Source organism: Cervus elaphus, chromosome 20, assembly GCF_910594005.1.
Source record: "Cervus elaphus chromosome 20, mCerEla1.1, whole genome shotgun sequence".
NCBI classification, from domain to species: Eukaryota; Metazoa; Chordata; class Mammalia; order Artiodactyla; family Cervidae; genus Cervus; species Cervus elaphus.
In genome coordinates this window covers 98506302-98519673 of record NC_057834.1, presented here as the reverse complement: position 1 = coordinate 98519673, position 13372 = coordinate 98506302, and the positions used below count along the sequence as shown (strand labels likewise).

At 40.2% G+C, this 13372-nt stretch overlaps 1 pseudogene; it reads right to left on the bottom strand.

Annotated features, from left to right (window-relative positions):
• Positions 1 to 1209: 1209 nt before the first annotated feature.
• LOC122676784 overlaps positions 1210 to 13372 on the bottom strand; it is a 30653-nt pseudogene continuing 18490 nt past the window's right edge.

Below are 13372 nucleotides of genomic sequence, written 5' to 3'. Positions count from 1 at the left end.
CTGGGTGGGTTCAGTCTAACTACAAGTGTCCTTAGAGGTGGAGAACCTTTTCCAATTGTGATCAGAGAGAGAGAGAGTCAATCATGGAAATAGGGTCAGATAGGCACAGAACTGCTGGCTTTGAAGATGGAGGAAGGGGCCACAAGTTGTGGAATGTGGGCAGCCTACTGGAACTGGAGAAGGCGAGGAAATGTATTCTCCCCTATAGAAAGGGGAGCTCTCTTACAGAGCTCACAGAAAGGAAAGTAAGCCTGCCTAGATGGTGGTTTTAGCCCAGAGTCCCACCTGTGTGGGACTTCTGACTTACAGAACTGTGTTTAAGCTTCTAGGTTTGTGATAACTTGTTACAGCTGCAGTAGAGAACTAATAGACCATACCAAGCTCAGGTAAAGTAAAAAGTTAACCAAGTCATCCAAGTGTTAAAAAGACTAAAAAGACTCAACTGTTGGTATTGATTGAATTCATTCAAAATGATTGTATTCATATAGTAAGTACATAGCTATGATTACGGTAACATTTTTGATTGATGTGTTATTGATATCAAATAAGTCTTTCCAGTCTTTTAAAGGAATGCATGATATTCATGACTATCATGTAAGGAAAATCAAATTATAAGGGAACATTCTGCTACATCAATTTATGAGTCTATATTTCTCTATTAAATCAAGCAGCTTGTCATTTACATAAAGCAGACTTCATATAAGTGGGAGAAGATTGTTGCCAAGATTTTGAACTCCCAGAGGTCCACCCTTGTAGCTCTCTCCACAAATTAATCAGCCTCCAACCCTGTTAGTTCTTCCATCACCATAGTCCTTGCATCTGTTCCTCTCACAACCACTGATTCAGGCTCCAGCACTCCACATCTAGACAAATAGGTATCTAACTGGCCCCTTTGTCTTTTACCCTCTGATCTGTCCTGCATGTGCTATCCAGATTCATCTCTCTCAAAAACATTTTTTTTTAGGTCCCAGGCTTCTTTATTTAAGAACAAAGTGATGAGTGATGTGGGGGTTAAAGTCAAGAGCATCATTGAACTTCACCTTCCCTCCAACCAGTTTCCCCAAACTCCCTGCCCCTACACCCATTGTGTTCCCAATTCCTTTCTTAGTGAATGAAAAACTTAATCCCAAAGCCCTGGCACAAACTCCAGGGTTCTCTCCCTAGCTCTCCCCTTCCTCTGCCCCCCCATTCCTGGGGTAAGCAGGCACCTCAGTTTGAATGCCTAGGAGAGCCAAGAGCAGTGACAGACACCGAGGGAAAGGCCTCACCCTCAAGGAATGGGACCGAAGAGTACAGCATAGTGAAGTGAGGGCCCCCCGTAGCCTGGGGTACCAAAATGGGGCTCTGGCACTAGAGGAAAGTATACGGGTCGCCCTGCAAAAGGAGACCCAGCAGCCTCAAAATCCTCTTGTTGGGAGTAGTCACTGCTTGATCGTTTGCCCTTCTGGTGACGGTTGCAGAACCACACTCGGACTACGTCCTTCTCCAGCCCGAGCTGCTGGGCGATGTGGCTAATTTGCTGCAGGGTGGGCTTCGGGCACTGCAGGAACATGCTCTCCAGGTTGCCTCTCACTCAGTTCTCGATACTCGTCCGCTTTCTCTTCCGGGCCTGCACCAGGGTCTCTGCCTTGCATATCTCCTGCAGATTCTCGTTGTTGTCAGCTTCCTCCACCCAGAAATATCTCACTGTGTTAAATACAAGGCAAAATATTCAGACAGGGGGAAGAAATAGAATGACTGGTGGCTACTTTGGACTAAGTAATCAGAGAGGACTTCTGGAAGGAGATGACATTTGAGCTGATGTCTGCAAAGATGTGTGAGACATGAGTATTCCAGGAAGAGAGAAGGGCAAGTGCAAGGGGTCTCAGACGGATGTGATCTTGGAGTGTTCAAGGAACAGAGAGAAGGACAGTGTAACTGGAGGGGGGTAGGTGAACCGGCAAGGAAAGGCTAATCATATCTTAGATCTCAGGAACAGAACACTGAGCTTTGATTTTTCTCTTATTGTGATATAAAGCCACTAGAGGTTAAGTCCAAGAATTGGCGTATATTTGTCTTTAAAAGCTAACTTAGATGACTGGGTTATTGTGGAAGGCAGTCAGGAGCCATCGCTGTGTCCCGGCAAGAGACTATGGTGGCTTGGACAAGGGTGATGAAGGTGGAGGTAAAGAGCGGTGTGTGAACAAATCCAGAACACATCTTGAACTTACAACTGATAAGACTTGCTGACGGATTAGACTTCTAGAATGAGGCAAAGAAAGTGACCTCTGATTTTTTTGGCTTGATCCAGTGGGTGATACTATTTGTTTTGATGAGGGGACTCAAAATTATCCACCATGCTTTCTTGGTTTACAAGACATCTGGGGAAATTTGCCCTGGTATGAAATAATCAAGACAGCTTTTCTTTATAGGACTAATCTTTTTTTCTTTTTTCATTTATTTTTATTAGTTGGAGGCTAATTACTTTACAATACCGCAGTGGGTCTTGTCATACATTGACATGAATCAGCCATGGATTTACATGTATTCCCCATCCCGATCCCCCCTCCCACCTCCCTCTCTACCCAATCCCTCTGGGTCTTCCCAGTGCACCAGGCCTGAGCACTTGTCTCATGCATCCAACCTGGGCTGGTGATCTGTTTCACCCTTGATAATATACATGTTTTGATGCTGTTCTCTCGAAACATCCCACCCTTGCCTTCTCCCACAGAGTCCAAAAGTCTGTTCTGTACATCTGTGTCTCTTTTTCTGTTTTGCATATAGGGTTATCATTACCATCTTTCTAAATTCCATATATATGTGTTAGTATGCTGTAATGTTCTTTATCTTTCTGGCTTACTTCACTCTGTATAATGGGCTCCAGTTTCATCCATCTCATTAGAACTGATTCAAATGAATTCTTTTTAATGGCTGAGTAATATTCCATGGTGTATATGTACCACAGCTTCCTTATCCATTCGTCTGCTGATGGGCATCTAGGTTGCTTCCATGTCCTGGCTATTATAAACAGTGCTGCGATGAACATTGGGGTGCATGTGTCTCTTTCAGATCTGGTTTCCTCGGTGTGTATGCCCAGAAGTGGGATTGCTGGGTCATATGGCAGTTCTATTTCCAGTTTTTTAAGAAATCTCCACACTGTTCTCCATAGCGGCTGTACTAGTTTGCATTCCCACCAACAGTGTAAGAGGGTTCCCTTTTCTCCACACCCTCTCCAGCATTTATTGCTGGTAGACTTTTGGATAGCAGCCATCCTGACTGGCGTATAATTGTACCTCATTGTGGTTTTGATTTGCATTTCTCTGATGATGAGTGATGTTGAGCATCTTTTCATGTGTTTGTTAGCCATCTGTATGTCTTCTTTGGAGAAATGTCTGTTTAGTTCTTTGGCCCATTTTTTGATTGGGTCATTTATTTTTCTGGGATTGAGCTGCAGGAGTTGCTTGTATATTTTTGAGATTAATCCTTTGTCTGTTGCTTCATTTGCTATTATTTTCTCCCAATCTGAGGGCTGTCTTTTCACCTTGCTTATAGTTTCCTTTATTGTGCAAAAGCTTTTAAGTTTCATTAGGTCCCATTTGTTTATTTTTGCTTTTACTTCCAATATTCTGGGAGATGGGTCATAGAGCATCCTGCTGTGGTTTATGTCGGAGAGTGTTTTGCCTATGTTCTCCTCTAGGAGTTTTATAGTTTCTGGTCTGACATTTAGATCTTTAATCCATTTTGAGTTTATTTTTGTGTATGGTGTTAGAAAGTGTTCTAGTTTCAGTCTTTTACAAGTGGTTGACCAGTTTTCCCAGCACCACTTGTTAAAGAGGTTGTCTTTTTTCCATTGTATATCCTTGCCTCCTTTGTCGAAGATAAGGTGTCCTTAGGTTCGTGGATTTATCTCTGGGCTTTCTACTCTGTTCCATTGATCTATATTTCTGTCTTTGTGCCAGTACCATACTGTCTTGATGACTGTGGCTTTGTAGTAGAGTCTGAAGTCAGGCAGGTTGATTCCTCCAGTTCCATTCTTCTTTCTCAAGATTACTTTGGCTATTCGAGGTTTTTGTATTTCCATACAAATTGAGAAATTATTTGTTCTAGTTCTGTGAAAAATACCATTGGTAGCTTAATAGGGGTTGCATTGAATCTATAGATTGCTTTGGGTAGAATAGCCATTTTGACAATATTGATTCTTCCAATCCATGAACACGATATGTTTCTCCATCTGTTTGTGTCCTCTTTGATTTCTTTCATCAGTGTTTTATAATTTTCTATGTATAGATCTTTTGTTTCTTTAGGTAGATATACTCCTAAGTATTTTATTCTTTTTGTTGCAATGGTGAATGGTATTGTTTCCTTAATTTCTCTTTCTGTTTTCTCATTGTTAGTGTATAGGAATGCAAGGGATTTCTGTGTGTTAATTTTATATCCTGCAACTTTACTATATTAGTTGATTAGCTCTAGTAATTTTCTGTTAGAGTCTTTAGGGTTTTCTATGTAGAGGATCATGTCATCTGCAAACAGTGAGAGTTTCACTTCTTCTTTTCCTATCTGGATTCCTTTTACTTCTTTTTCTGCTCTGATTGCTGTGGCCAAAACTTCTAAAACTATGTTGAATAGTAGTGGTGAGAGTGGGCACCCTTGTCTTGTTCCTGATTTTAGGGGAAATGCTTGCAATTTTTCACCATTGAGGGTAATGCTTGCTGTGGGTTTGTCATATATAGCTTTTATTATGTTGAGGTATGTTCCTTCTATTCCTGCTTTCTGGAGAGTTTTAATCATAAATGGGTGTTGAATTTTATCAAAGGCTTTTTCTGCATCTATTGAGATAATCATATGGTTTTTATCTTTCAATTTGTTAATGTGGTGTATTACATCGATTGATTTGTGGATATTAAAGAATCCTTGCATTCCTGGGATAAAGCCCACTTGGTCATGGTGTATGATGTTTTTTAATATGTTGTTGGATTCTGTTTGCTACAATTTTGTTAAGGATTTTTGCATCTATGTTCATCAGTGATATTGGCCTGTAGTTTTCTTTTTTTGTGGCATCTTTGTCTGGTTTTGGAATTAGGGTGATGGTGGCCTCATAGAATGAGTTTGGAAGCTTACCTTCATCTGCAATTTTCTGGAAGAGTTTGAGTAAGATAGGTGTTAGCTCGTCTCTAAATTTTTGGTAGAATTCAGCTGTGAAGCCATCTGGTCCTGGGCTTTTGTTTGCTGGAAGATTTCTGATTACAGTTTCGATTTCCTTGCTTGTGATGGGTCTGTTAAGATCTTCTATTTCTTCCTGGTTCAGTTTTGGAAAGTTATACTTTTCTAAGAATTTGTCCATTTCATCCAAGTTGTCCATTTTATTGGCATAGAGCTGCTGGTAGTAGTCCCTTATGATCCTTTGTATTTCAGTGTTGTCTGTTGTGATCTATTTTCATTTCTAATTTTGTTAATTTGGTTCTTCTCCCTTTGTTTCTTAATGAGTCTTGCTAATGGTTTGTCAATTTTGTTTATTTTTTCAAAAAACCAGCTTTTAGCTTTGTTATTTTTGCTATGGTCTCTTTAGTTTCTTTTGCATTTATTTCTGCCCTAACTTTTAAGATTTCCTTCCTTCTACTAACCCTGGGGTTCTTCATTTCTTCCTTCTGTAGTTGCTTTAGGTGTAGAGTTAGATTATTTATTTGACTTTTTTCTTGTTTCTTGAGGTAAGCCTGTAATACTATGAACCTTCCCCTTAGCACTGCTTTTACAGTGTCCCATAGGTTTTGGGTTGTTGTGTTTTCATTTTCATTCATTTCTATGCATATTTTGATTTCTTTTTTGATTTCTTCTATGATTTGTTGGTTATTCAGAAACGTGTTATTTAGCCTCCATATGTTTGGATTTTTAACAATTTTTTTCCTGTAATTGAGATCTAATCTTACTGCACTGTGGTCAGAAAAGGTGACTGGAATGATTTCAATTTTTTTGAATTTACCAAGACTAGATTTATGGCCCAGGATGTGACCTATTCTGGAGAAGGTTCCGTGTGCACTTGAGAAAAAGGTGAAATTGATTGTTTTGGGGTGAAATGTCCTATAGATATCAATTAGGTCTAGCTGGTCCATTGTGTCATTTAAAGTTTGTGTTTCCTTGTTAATTTTCTGTTTAGTTGATCTATCCATAGTTGTGAGTGGGGTATTAAAGTATCCCACTATTATTGTGTTACTATTAATTTCCTCTTTCATACTCGTTAGCATTTGCCATACATATTGCGGTGCTCCTATGTTGGGTGCATATATATTTATAATTGTTATATCTTCTTCTTGGATTGATCCTTTGATAATTATGTAGTGTCCTTCTTTGTCTCTTTTCACATCCTTTATTTGAAAGTCTATTTTATCTGATATGAGTATTGCGACTCCTGCTTTCTTTTGGTCTCCGTTTGCATGAAATATTTTTTTCCAGCCCTTCACTTTTAGTCTGTATGTGTCTCTTGTTTTGAGGTGGGTCTCTTGTAGACAGCATATATAGGGGTCTTGTTTTTGTATCCATTCAGCCAATCTTTGTCTTTTGGTTGGGGCATTCAACACATTTACATTTAAGGTAATTATTGATAGGTATGGCCCTGTTGCCATTTACTTTGTTGTTTTGGGTTCACGTTTATACAACCTTTCTGTGTTTCCTGTCTAGAGAAGATCCTTTAGCATTTGTTGAAGAGCTGGTTTGGTGGTGCTGAATTCTCTCAGCTTTTGCTTGTCTGTAAAGCTTTTGAGTTCTCCTTCATATCTGAATGAGATCCTTGTTGGGTACAGTAATCTAGGTTGTAGGTTATTCTCTTTCATTACTTTAAGTATGTCCTGCCATTCCCTTCTGGCCTAGAGGGTTTCTATTGATAGATCAGCTGTTATCCTTATGGGAATCCCTTTGTGTGTTATTTGTTCTTTGTGTTTGATCTTTGTTAATTTGATTAATATGTGTCTTGGGGTGTTTCACCTTGGGTTTATCCTGTTTGGGACTCTGGGTTTCTTGGACTTGGGTGGCTATTTCCTTCCCCATTTTAGGGAAGTTTTCTGCTATTATCTCCTCAAGTATTTTCTCATGGCCTTTCTTTTTGTCTTCTTCTGGGACTCCTATGATTTGAATGTTGGGGCATTTCACATTGTCCCAGAGGTCCCTGAGTTGTCCTCATTTCTTTTGATTCTTTTTTCCTCTCTGCTTCATTTATTTCCACCATTTTATCTTCTACCTCACTTATCCTATCTTCTGCCTCCGTTATTCTACTCTTGGTTCCCTCCAGAGTGTTTTTGATCTCATTTATTGCATTATTCATTTTTAATTGACTCTTTTATTTCTTCTAGATCTTTATTAAACATTTCTTGCATCTTCTCAATCTTTGTCTCCAGGCTATTTATCTGGAACTCCATTTTGTTTTCAAGATTTTGGATCATTTTTATTATCATTATTCTAAATTCTTTTTCAGGTAGATTCCCTATCTCCTCCTCTTTTGTTTGACTTGGTGGGCATTTTTCATGTTACCTGTTGGGTATTTCTCTGCCTTTTCATCTTGTTTAGATTGCTGTGTCTGGAGTGGGCTTTCTGTATTCTGGAGGTCTGTGGTTCTTTTTTATTGTGGAGGTTTCACCCAGTGGGTGGGATTGGACGATTGGCTTGTCAAGGATTCCTGGTTAGGGAAGCTTGCTTCGGTGTTCTGATGCGTGGAACTGGATTTTTTCTCTCTGGAGTGCCATGGAGTGCCCAGTAATGAGTTTTGAGATGGGTCTATGTGTTATGTGTGACTTTGGGCAGGCTGTAAGTTGCCACTCAGGGCTATGTTCCTGTGTTGCTGGAGAATTTGCATGGTATGTCTTGCTCTGAAACTTACTGGCTCTTGGGTGGTGGTTGGTTTCAGTGTAGGTATGAAGGCTTTTGGATGGTCTCTTATTACTTAATGTTCTGTGTAGTCAGGAGTTTTCTGGTGTTCTCAGGTTTTGGGCTTAAGTCTCCTGCCTCTGGATTTCAGTTTTATTCTTCCAGTAGTCTCAAGACTTCTCCAACTATACAGCACTGATAATAAAACTTCTAGGTTAATGGTGAAAAGATTCTCTGCTGTGAGGGACACCCAGAGAGGTTCACAGAGTTACATGAAAAAGAGGAGAGGGAGGAGGGAGATAGAGATGAGCAGGAGGAGAAAAAGGGGGACTCACGAGGAGAGAGACAGATCTACGCAGTTATCTGTTCCCAAAGTGTTCTCCATAGCCCAGACACCCACAAAGATTCACAGAATTGGATCGTGAAGAGAAGGGGAAAGGAGGAAATAGAGATGTTCTGAGGTAGAAAATGGAGAGTCAAAAGTGGGAGAGAGTAATCAACACACTCCTGAGTAAAAATGGGAACTGAATATTGGATTCTTAAATGCCCAAAATTTATATCACATACTGAAAAACAAAGATTAAAAATCTAGAGTAGAGGTTAGACTCTTAAAAATACAATATTAAAAACAAAAACACAGAAAATTTTAGAAATATATATGAAGTTTGGTTTAAAAATAGGGCTTCTTTTTTTTTTTTGCAAGGTTTTAGTGAAATGAAAATTAAGGAGTAGTAGAGGAGTAATAGAGGACTTTAAAAGAAAATAAGAGAAAAAGAAAAAAAACCAAAAAAAATTTTTTTTCCTAATTAAAAAAATGATAAAAATATATGAAAATGAAAGTTAAGGAGTAATGCGGGAGTAATAGAGAATTTTAAAAGAAAACAAAAGAGAAAAAAGAAAAGAAAAAAAATTTTTTATAATTAAAAAAAAAAGGTAAAAATATATCTAGGAATTTCTCTGGAGCTGTTGCGGTCAGTGTGGGTTCGGCTCAGTTTCAGATAGCTCCTCGTTCCAGCTTACGCTTCTCGATATCTATAGGCCCCTTCCGGTGTAGTCGGTGTTTTCTAGAGGGATTTTAATCTGTTGCACCGGTCCCTTCTGAAGCGGTTCCCTTTGTTTATTTGGCTTCTGTTTGCCGGTCTCTTCAGTGCCTAATTTCCGCCCTGACACAGGCGGGCGGAGGTGGTCTCTTGTTCAGGTTCGCTAGTTCAGCCGTGCTGCGGGGAGGGGGGGCGGGGCACTGTTTTCCCCGTCTACGCTGCTCAGGCTCCCGGCTGCTCTATATGGAGCGTGTCCTGCGTTGTGTGCGGTTCCAGTTTTCGGGTACTCCACAAAAGCGTTGACTCAGTTGCGCCTGCGTTTTGTGCCTTCCCAGCGGAGCAGCTCAGGCAGCCAGGAGCTTGTCGGGCCCACTCTCCCCAGGTGCGGTGCGCCTTCTCCTCTCCATGGTCCCAGCCTCAGTTTCAGCTCGCGCTGGTCACGTGCGCCCTGTGTTTAGCCGTGACCCTCCCAGCGGATGTCAACCATCCAGAATCTCAGGAAGTCTTTGGTTAGAAACTGGAGGCCTGTTTGCAGTGTAGTAGGGGATGCCGCCTTTGGGACCGGGTTTGCCCCTTTCCCCTCCCCCCTGCCTCCTGCCTCCGGTGGGGCTGGGCTGGTCTGCAGCCGGCTAGCTCCTCTGGACTTGCTCAGACCCTTTGTTCTGTGAACGGCCGGCAGTGTGATTGGCCGGTTAATTTTCTCTCTCTCTTTTGCTGTCCCACAGTTTAATTTGGTTTCTCACAAAAGCTCCCTCCGATTGCCCTCAGTGCACTCAGGCCCGGTCCTTACCCTAAGCAATGCTGCCCGCTCCTCTCCGTTCCGCCCCCATTTGCTGGTGGCGGATGCGGGCGTCTGGGGTACTTTTCTGCTGGGAGTTGCTTTTAAGCACGTAATCTGTGGGTTTTATTTATTTTCCTCCCAGTTAGGTTGCCCTCCGAGATTCGAAAACTTCCCCCAGACCCGCCAGTGCGAGGGTTTCCTGGTGTTTGGAAACTTCCTCTATTAAGACTCCCTTCCCGGGATGGGTCTCCGTCCTTAGCTCTTTTGACTCTCTTTTTATCTTTTATATTTTGTCCTACCTCCTTTCGAAGACAGTGGGCTGCTTTTCTGGGCGCCTGATGTCCTCAGCTAGCGATCAGAAGTTGTTTTGTAAAGTTTGCTCTGCGTTGAGTTGTTCTTTCGATATAGGACTATCTTAATACAGAATAGAAAACTAAACAAAGGAACAAAATAATATTTAGTCAAATACTCTAAGTGGGACAAATTTATAAAGGCTTTAAACTAAAACTATAAAACACATTTTAGAATTAAGACTTTATATTTTATGTAATTTTATAGTACTTTTGGAGAAGGCAATGGCAACCCACTCAGTACTCTTGCCTGGAGAATCCCAGGGATGGGGGAGCCTGGTGGGTTGCCATCTATGGGGTCGCACAGAGTCGGACACAACTGAAGCGACTTAGCAGCAGCAGCAGCATAGTACTTTTTTGGGGACAGGATTCCCACCAAGGAAGTCTTCCCTTTCTCCTAAAATCTGTCATGGGCTAAGAAATGAAATACAAATGTTCGTTAAAATCGCATATAAGATAAGAGCAAACAGGGTCTGTTATAAATCACTTTGCTGTACATCAGAAACTAACACAACATTGTCAATCAACTATACTTCAATTTTAAAAGTTTAAAAGAGTAAACATGGTCTGAATGAAGAGATGAAAAGTTGCCTATGAGTAAAAGATAAGTATTTCTCCCGTGGGATTTATTGTGATAAATAATATCACAGTGATTTATTGTGATATGCTCAAAAACCTTGTTTGTTTACTTATGGAGCCAAAGAGACTACTGAATAAATGATCTCTGGATAGATAAGGAGTTACTGACTTCAGGTTCGATATGTTTATGAGTTGCCTGTCTGCCTTTCCTAGACATCTTCTCTATCACCAGCTGACAGCTTGATCTTTGTGAGTAGGTTTGGTCCAACTCCACTGCGTCTCACTTGCTGCTAGTTCAAAGCTGATTATCTGTCCCAGTTTTAGTTACTGCATTTCCACCCTGTATGACCTGATCTCCCATGTGTACCTTGTTCTGTATACAGGCTTTTGCCTTGCTTTGCTGGATGCTTGCCTTGATACCATGGTCTCCATAGAACTGTGACTGTAATTTTTCCATTTCAGTTCTCATTCATGTTGGAGCAGTCATTCTATTCCTGAACCAAAGGCTGGAAACAGACTCTACTACATCTCTTTCTACTAGCTAGCATTTTTTGAACATTTATTATGTGCCAAGCACTGTGATAAACACATTACATAGATGATCACACAATTCTATCCAATGAATCATGCTGTTGCTTTTTTTCTTTTTTTTAAATGATGAAGCTGAAGCTCAGAGAAAATATACAACTTTTTTAAGTTCACACAGCTAGTTAATGGGGGATGGAACAAGGATTAGGATTTAGGGTGACAAAAATCCCTGCTTCTCATCACTATCTGCACTGCCCACTACAGACTGATACACAAACTTGAGCCCCCTAGCTTCCTTGACCAGGGAATAATTTGATTTGGGAATAACTTTCCTTCCTGTCTTCTTTCTACCCTTTAGTTGATGTCTCTCCATGATGGGAACCAGACCCATATCCCTTCACTGACATGTGTCTCTGACATTCCCTTTTCCTGGTCAGATCATTTCATTAGGTACCTGAGATGGCCAGAAGCCAATTCTAAAGGGGAAATTTGTATTTGTATTTAGTCCCAGACTTTATAGATACCAAAAAAGCAATTAATAGACTGCTCACTGGTTAACTGTCCCTATAAAGTAGGTGCTGTGGTTTCTAATTTTGAAAAGATAAAGGTGCAGATCAGATCATGTTGGTATTTTATGCTGGGTCCTAGATTTCAAACCACGTCTGACTGACTTCAGTGTGTCCTCATGCTAATTTCTGGGAACTGTCTCCTAAATGGATCTAGTTTTGGGCTTACAGGCTTCCTATTTTACATGCAGCATTGCGTTTCTATTTTATTTCCTTGTAAATAAATGTCCCTGTATGAGTTTTTATGGTAATGGAAATTCTTTTAATGCAGTTTTCATCCTCTTGTCCACTCCCTTGAAATAGTAGAACTGATAAACTGTTTTTGTTCATCTCATTTTGGAACACAGTTAATCTTTTTCTTATTTTGGATTTGTGCTTTTGAGTGCATATTTTGTCTGATTCTTGCCTTGGAATATTTTTTAATCTGATTATATTACTGTCTTAGGAAAGGGGAGCTTTTTCTTAATAAAACAGAGTAATGCAATTTCTATGATAACAATTGCTTAATTATTCCAAAATAAACACAATATATCATGTGCAATGCATCATTGAACAGATTTACCACATGAATGCTCAAAACCAAGAGAAAAAGTTATAAAGGCCAATTTTATGGAAAACCTAAAAGGATTTTGGAAATTAAAAGAAAAAAGAAATCCTTTGGCTACATTCTTGAGTTGACATGTACCTGAAAGAATGAGTTTCAAAGATGTTACTGGCTAAGGGGAAGCTTTAGATTCCAAACTTATTCTACAGGTATTTTTCAGACCCCTGCTATATAATTGGCCATGTTTTGTGATGCATGTGCAGAAAGTAGTAAGATATTCAATCCTTGAACTCAGAGTCTAATAGAGGGTAGGAAGCCATGATAAACAACAACAATAACACAATAATAATAATAACAATAATAATAATAATAACAGCAGCAATATAGTATGGTAAACGTGCCAACAAAAGTATCTATAGTTTGAATCCTGCTCCCTGGTGCTACCTCGGATTTTATGGATGTATTTTTTAATATCCTTTGACTTTGAGTACTTTTTTGTAAAATGAAAATCAAAGACTTATTGTTAAGCCATTAAACTTAGATTACCAGAAAAGGATCAGTTTTGTTAACTAATTTTTTGAATTGGCAAGAAGTAGAATTTTCACTGTTACCTGTTCTATTCAATTAATTTTTTAAAATCTCCAAAGTATTGTGTTGAGTCACTTCTACAGTAGTTCCCAAATTTAGTTATGTATAGGAATCTCCTCAAGGACTTGTTAAAAATAGACCCCTGGGACCCCAAATTTTTTAGTGAGGTTCAGATTCATTAGGCCAAGACAGGGCCCAGGAATCTGCACTTTAAACAAACTGCCCAGGTAATTCTAATGCAGGTAATTTGCAGGAGACTATAGCTCCTCTAAGTCATAATGTCATGTAGTCTGCCAGTCCTGGGCCTATTTTCTGTTACTGTGATTTGCTCTTCCCTGCTCTGCATCCTGGAGAGCAGGCTGGTTTCCCAAACTCGTACCAAGTGGCTTCCAGCTGGTTTTGACCAATGGGAGGAAGACTGGCCACTGGTGGAAGACTGTAGGACAGGTGGAAGGAAGAAGCCTCTGTTTGCCTCCTGTTGGGTCCTTGCGTTAAAGTGTTAGTCGCTCAGTCCTGTCTGACTCTTTGGGACCCCATGGACTGTAGCCCACCAGGCTCCTCTGTCC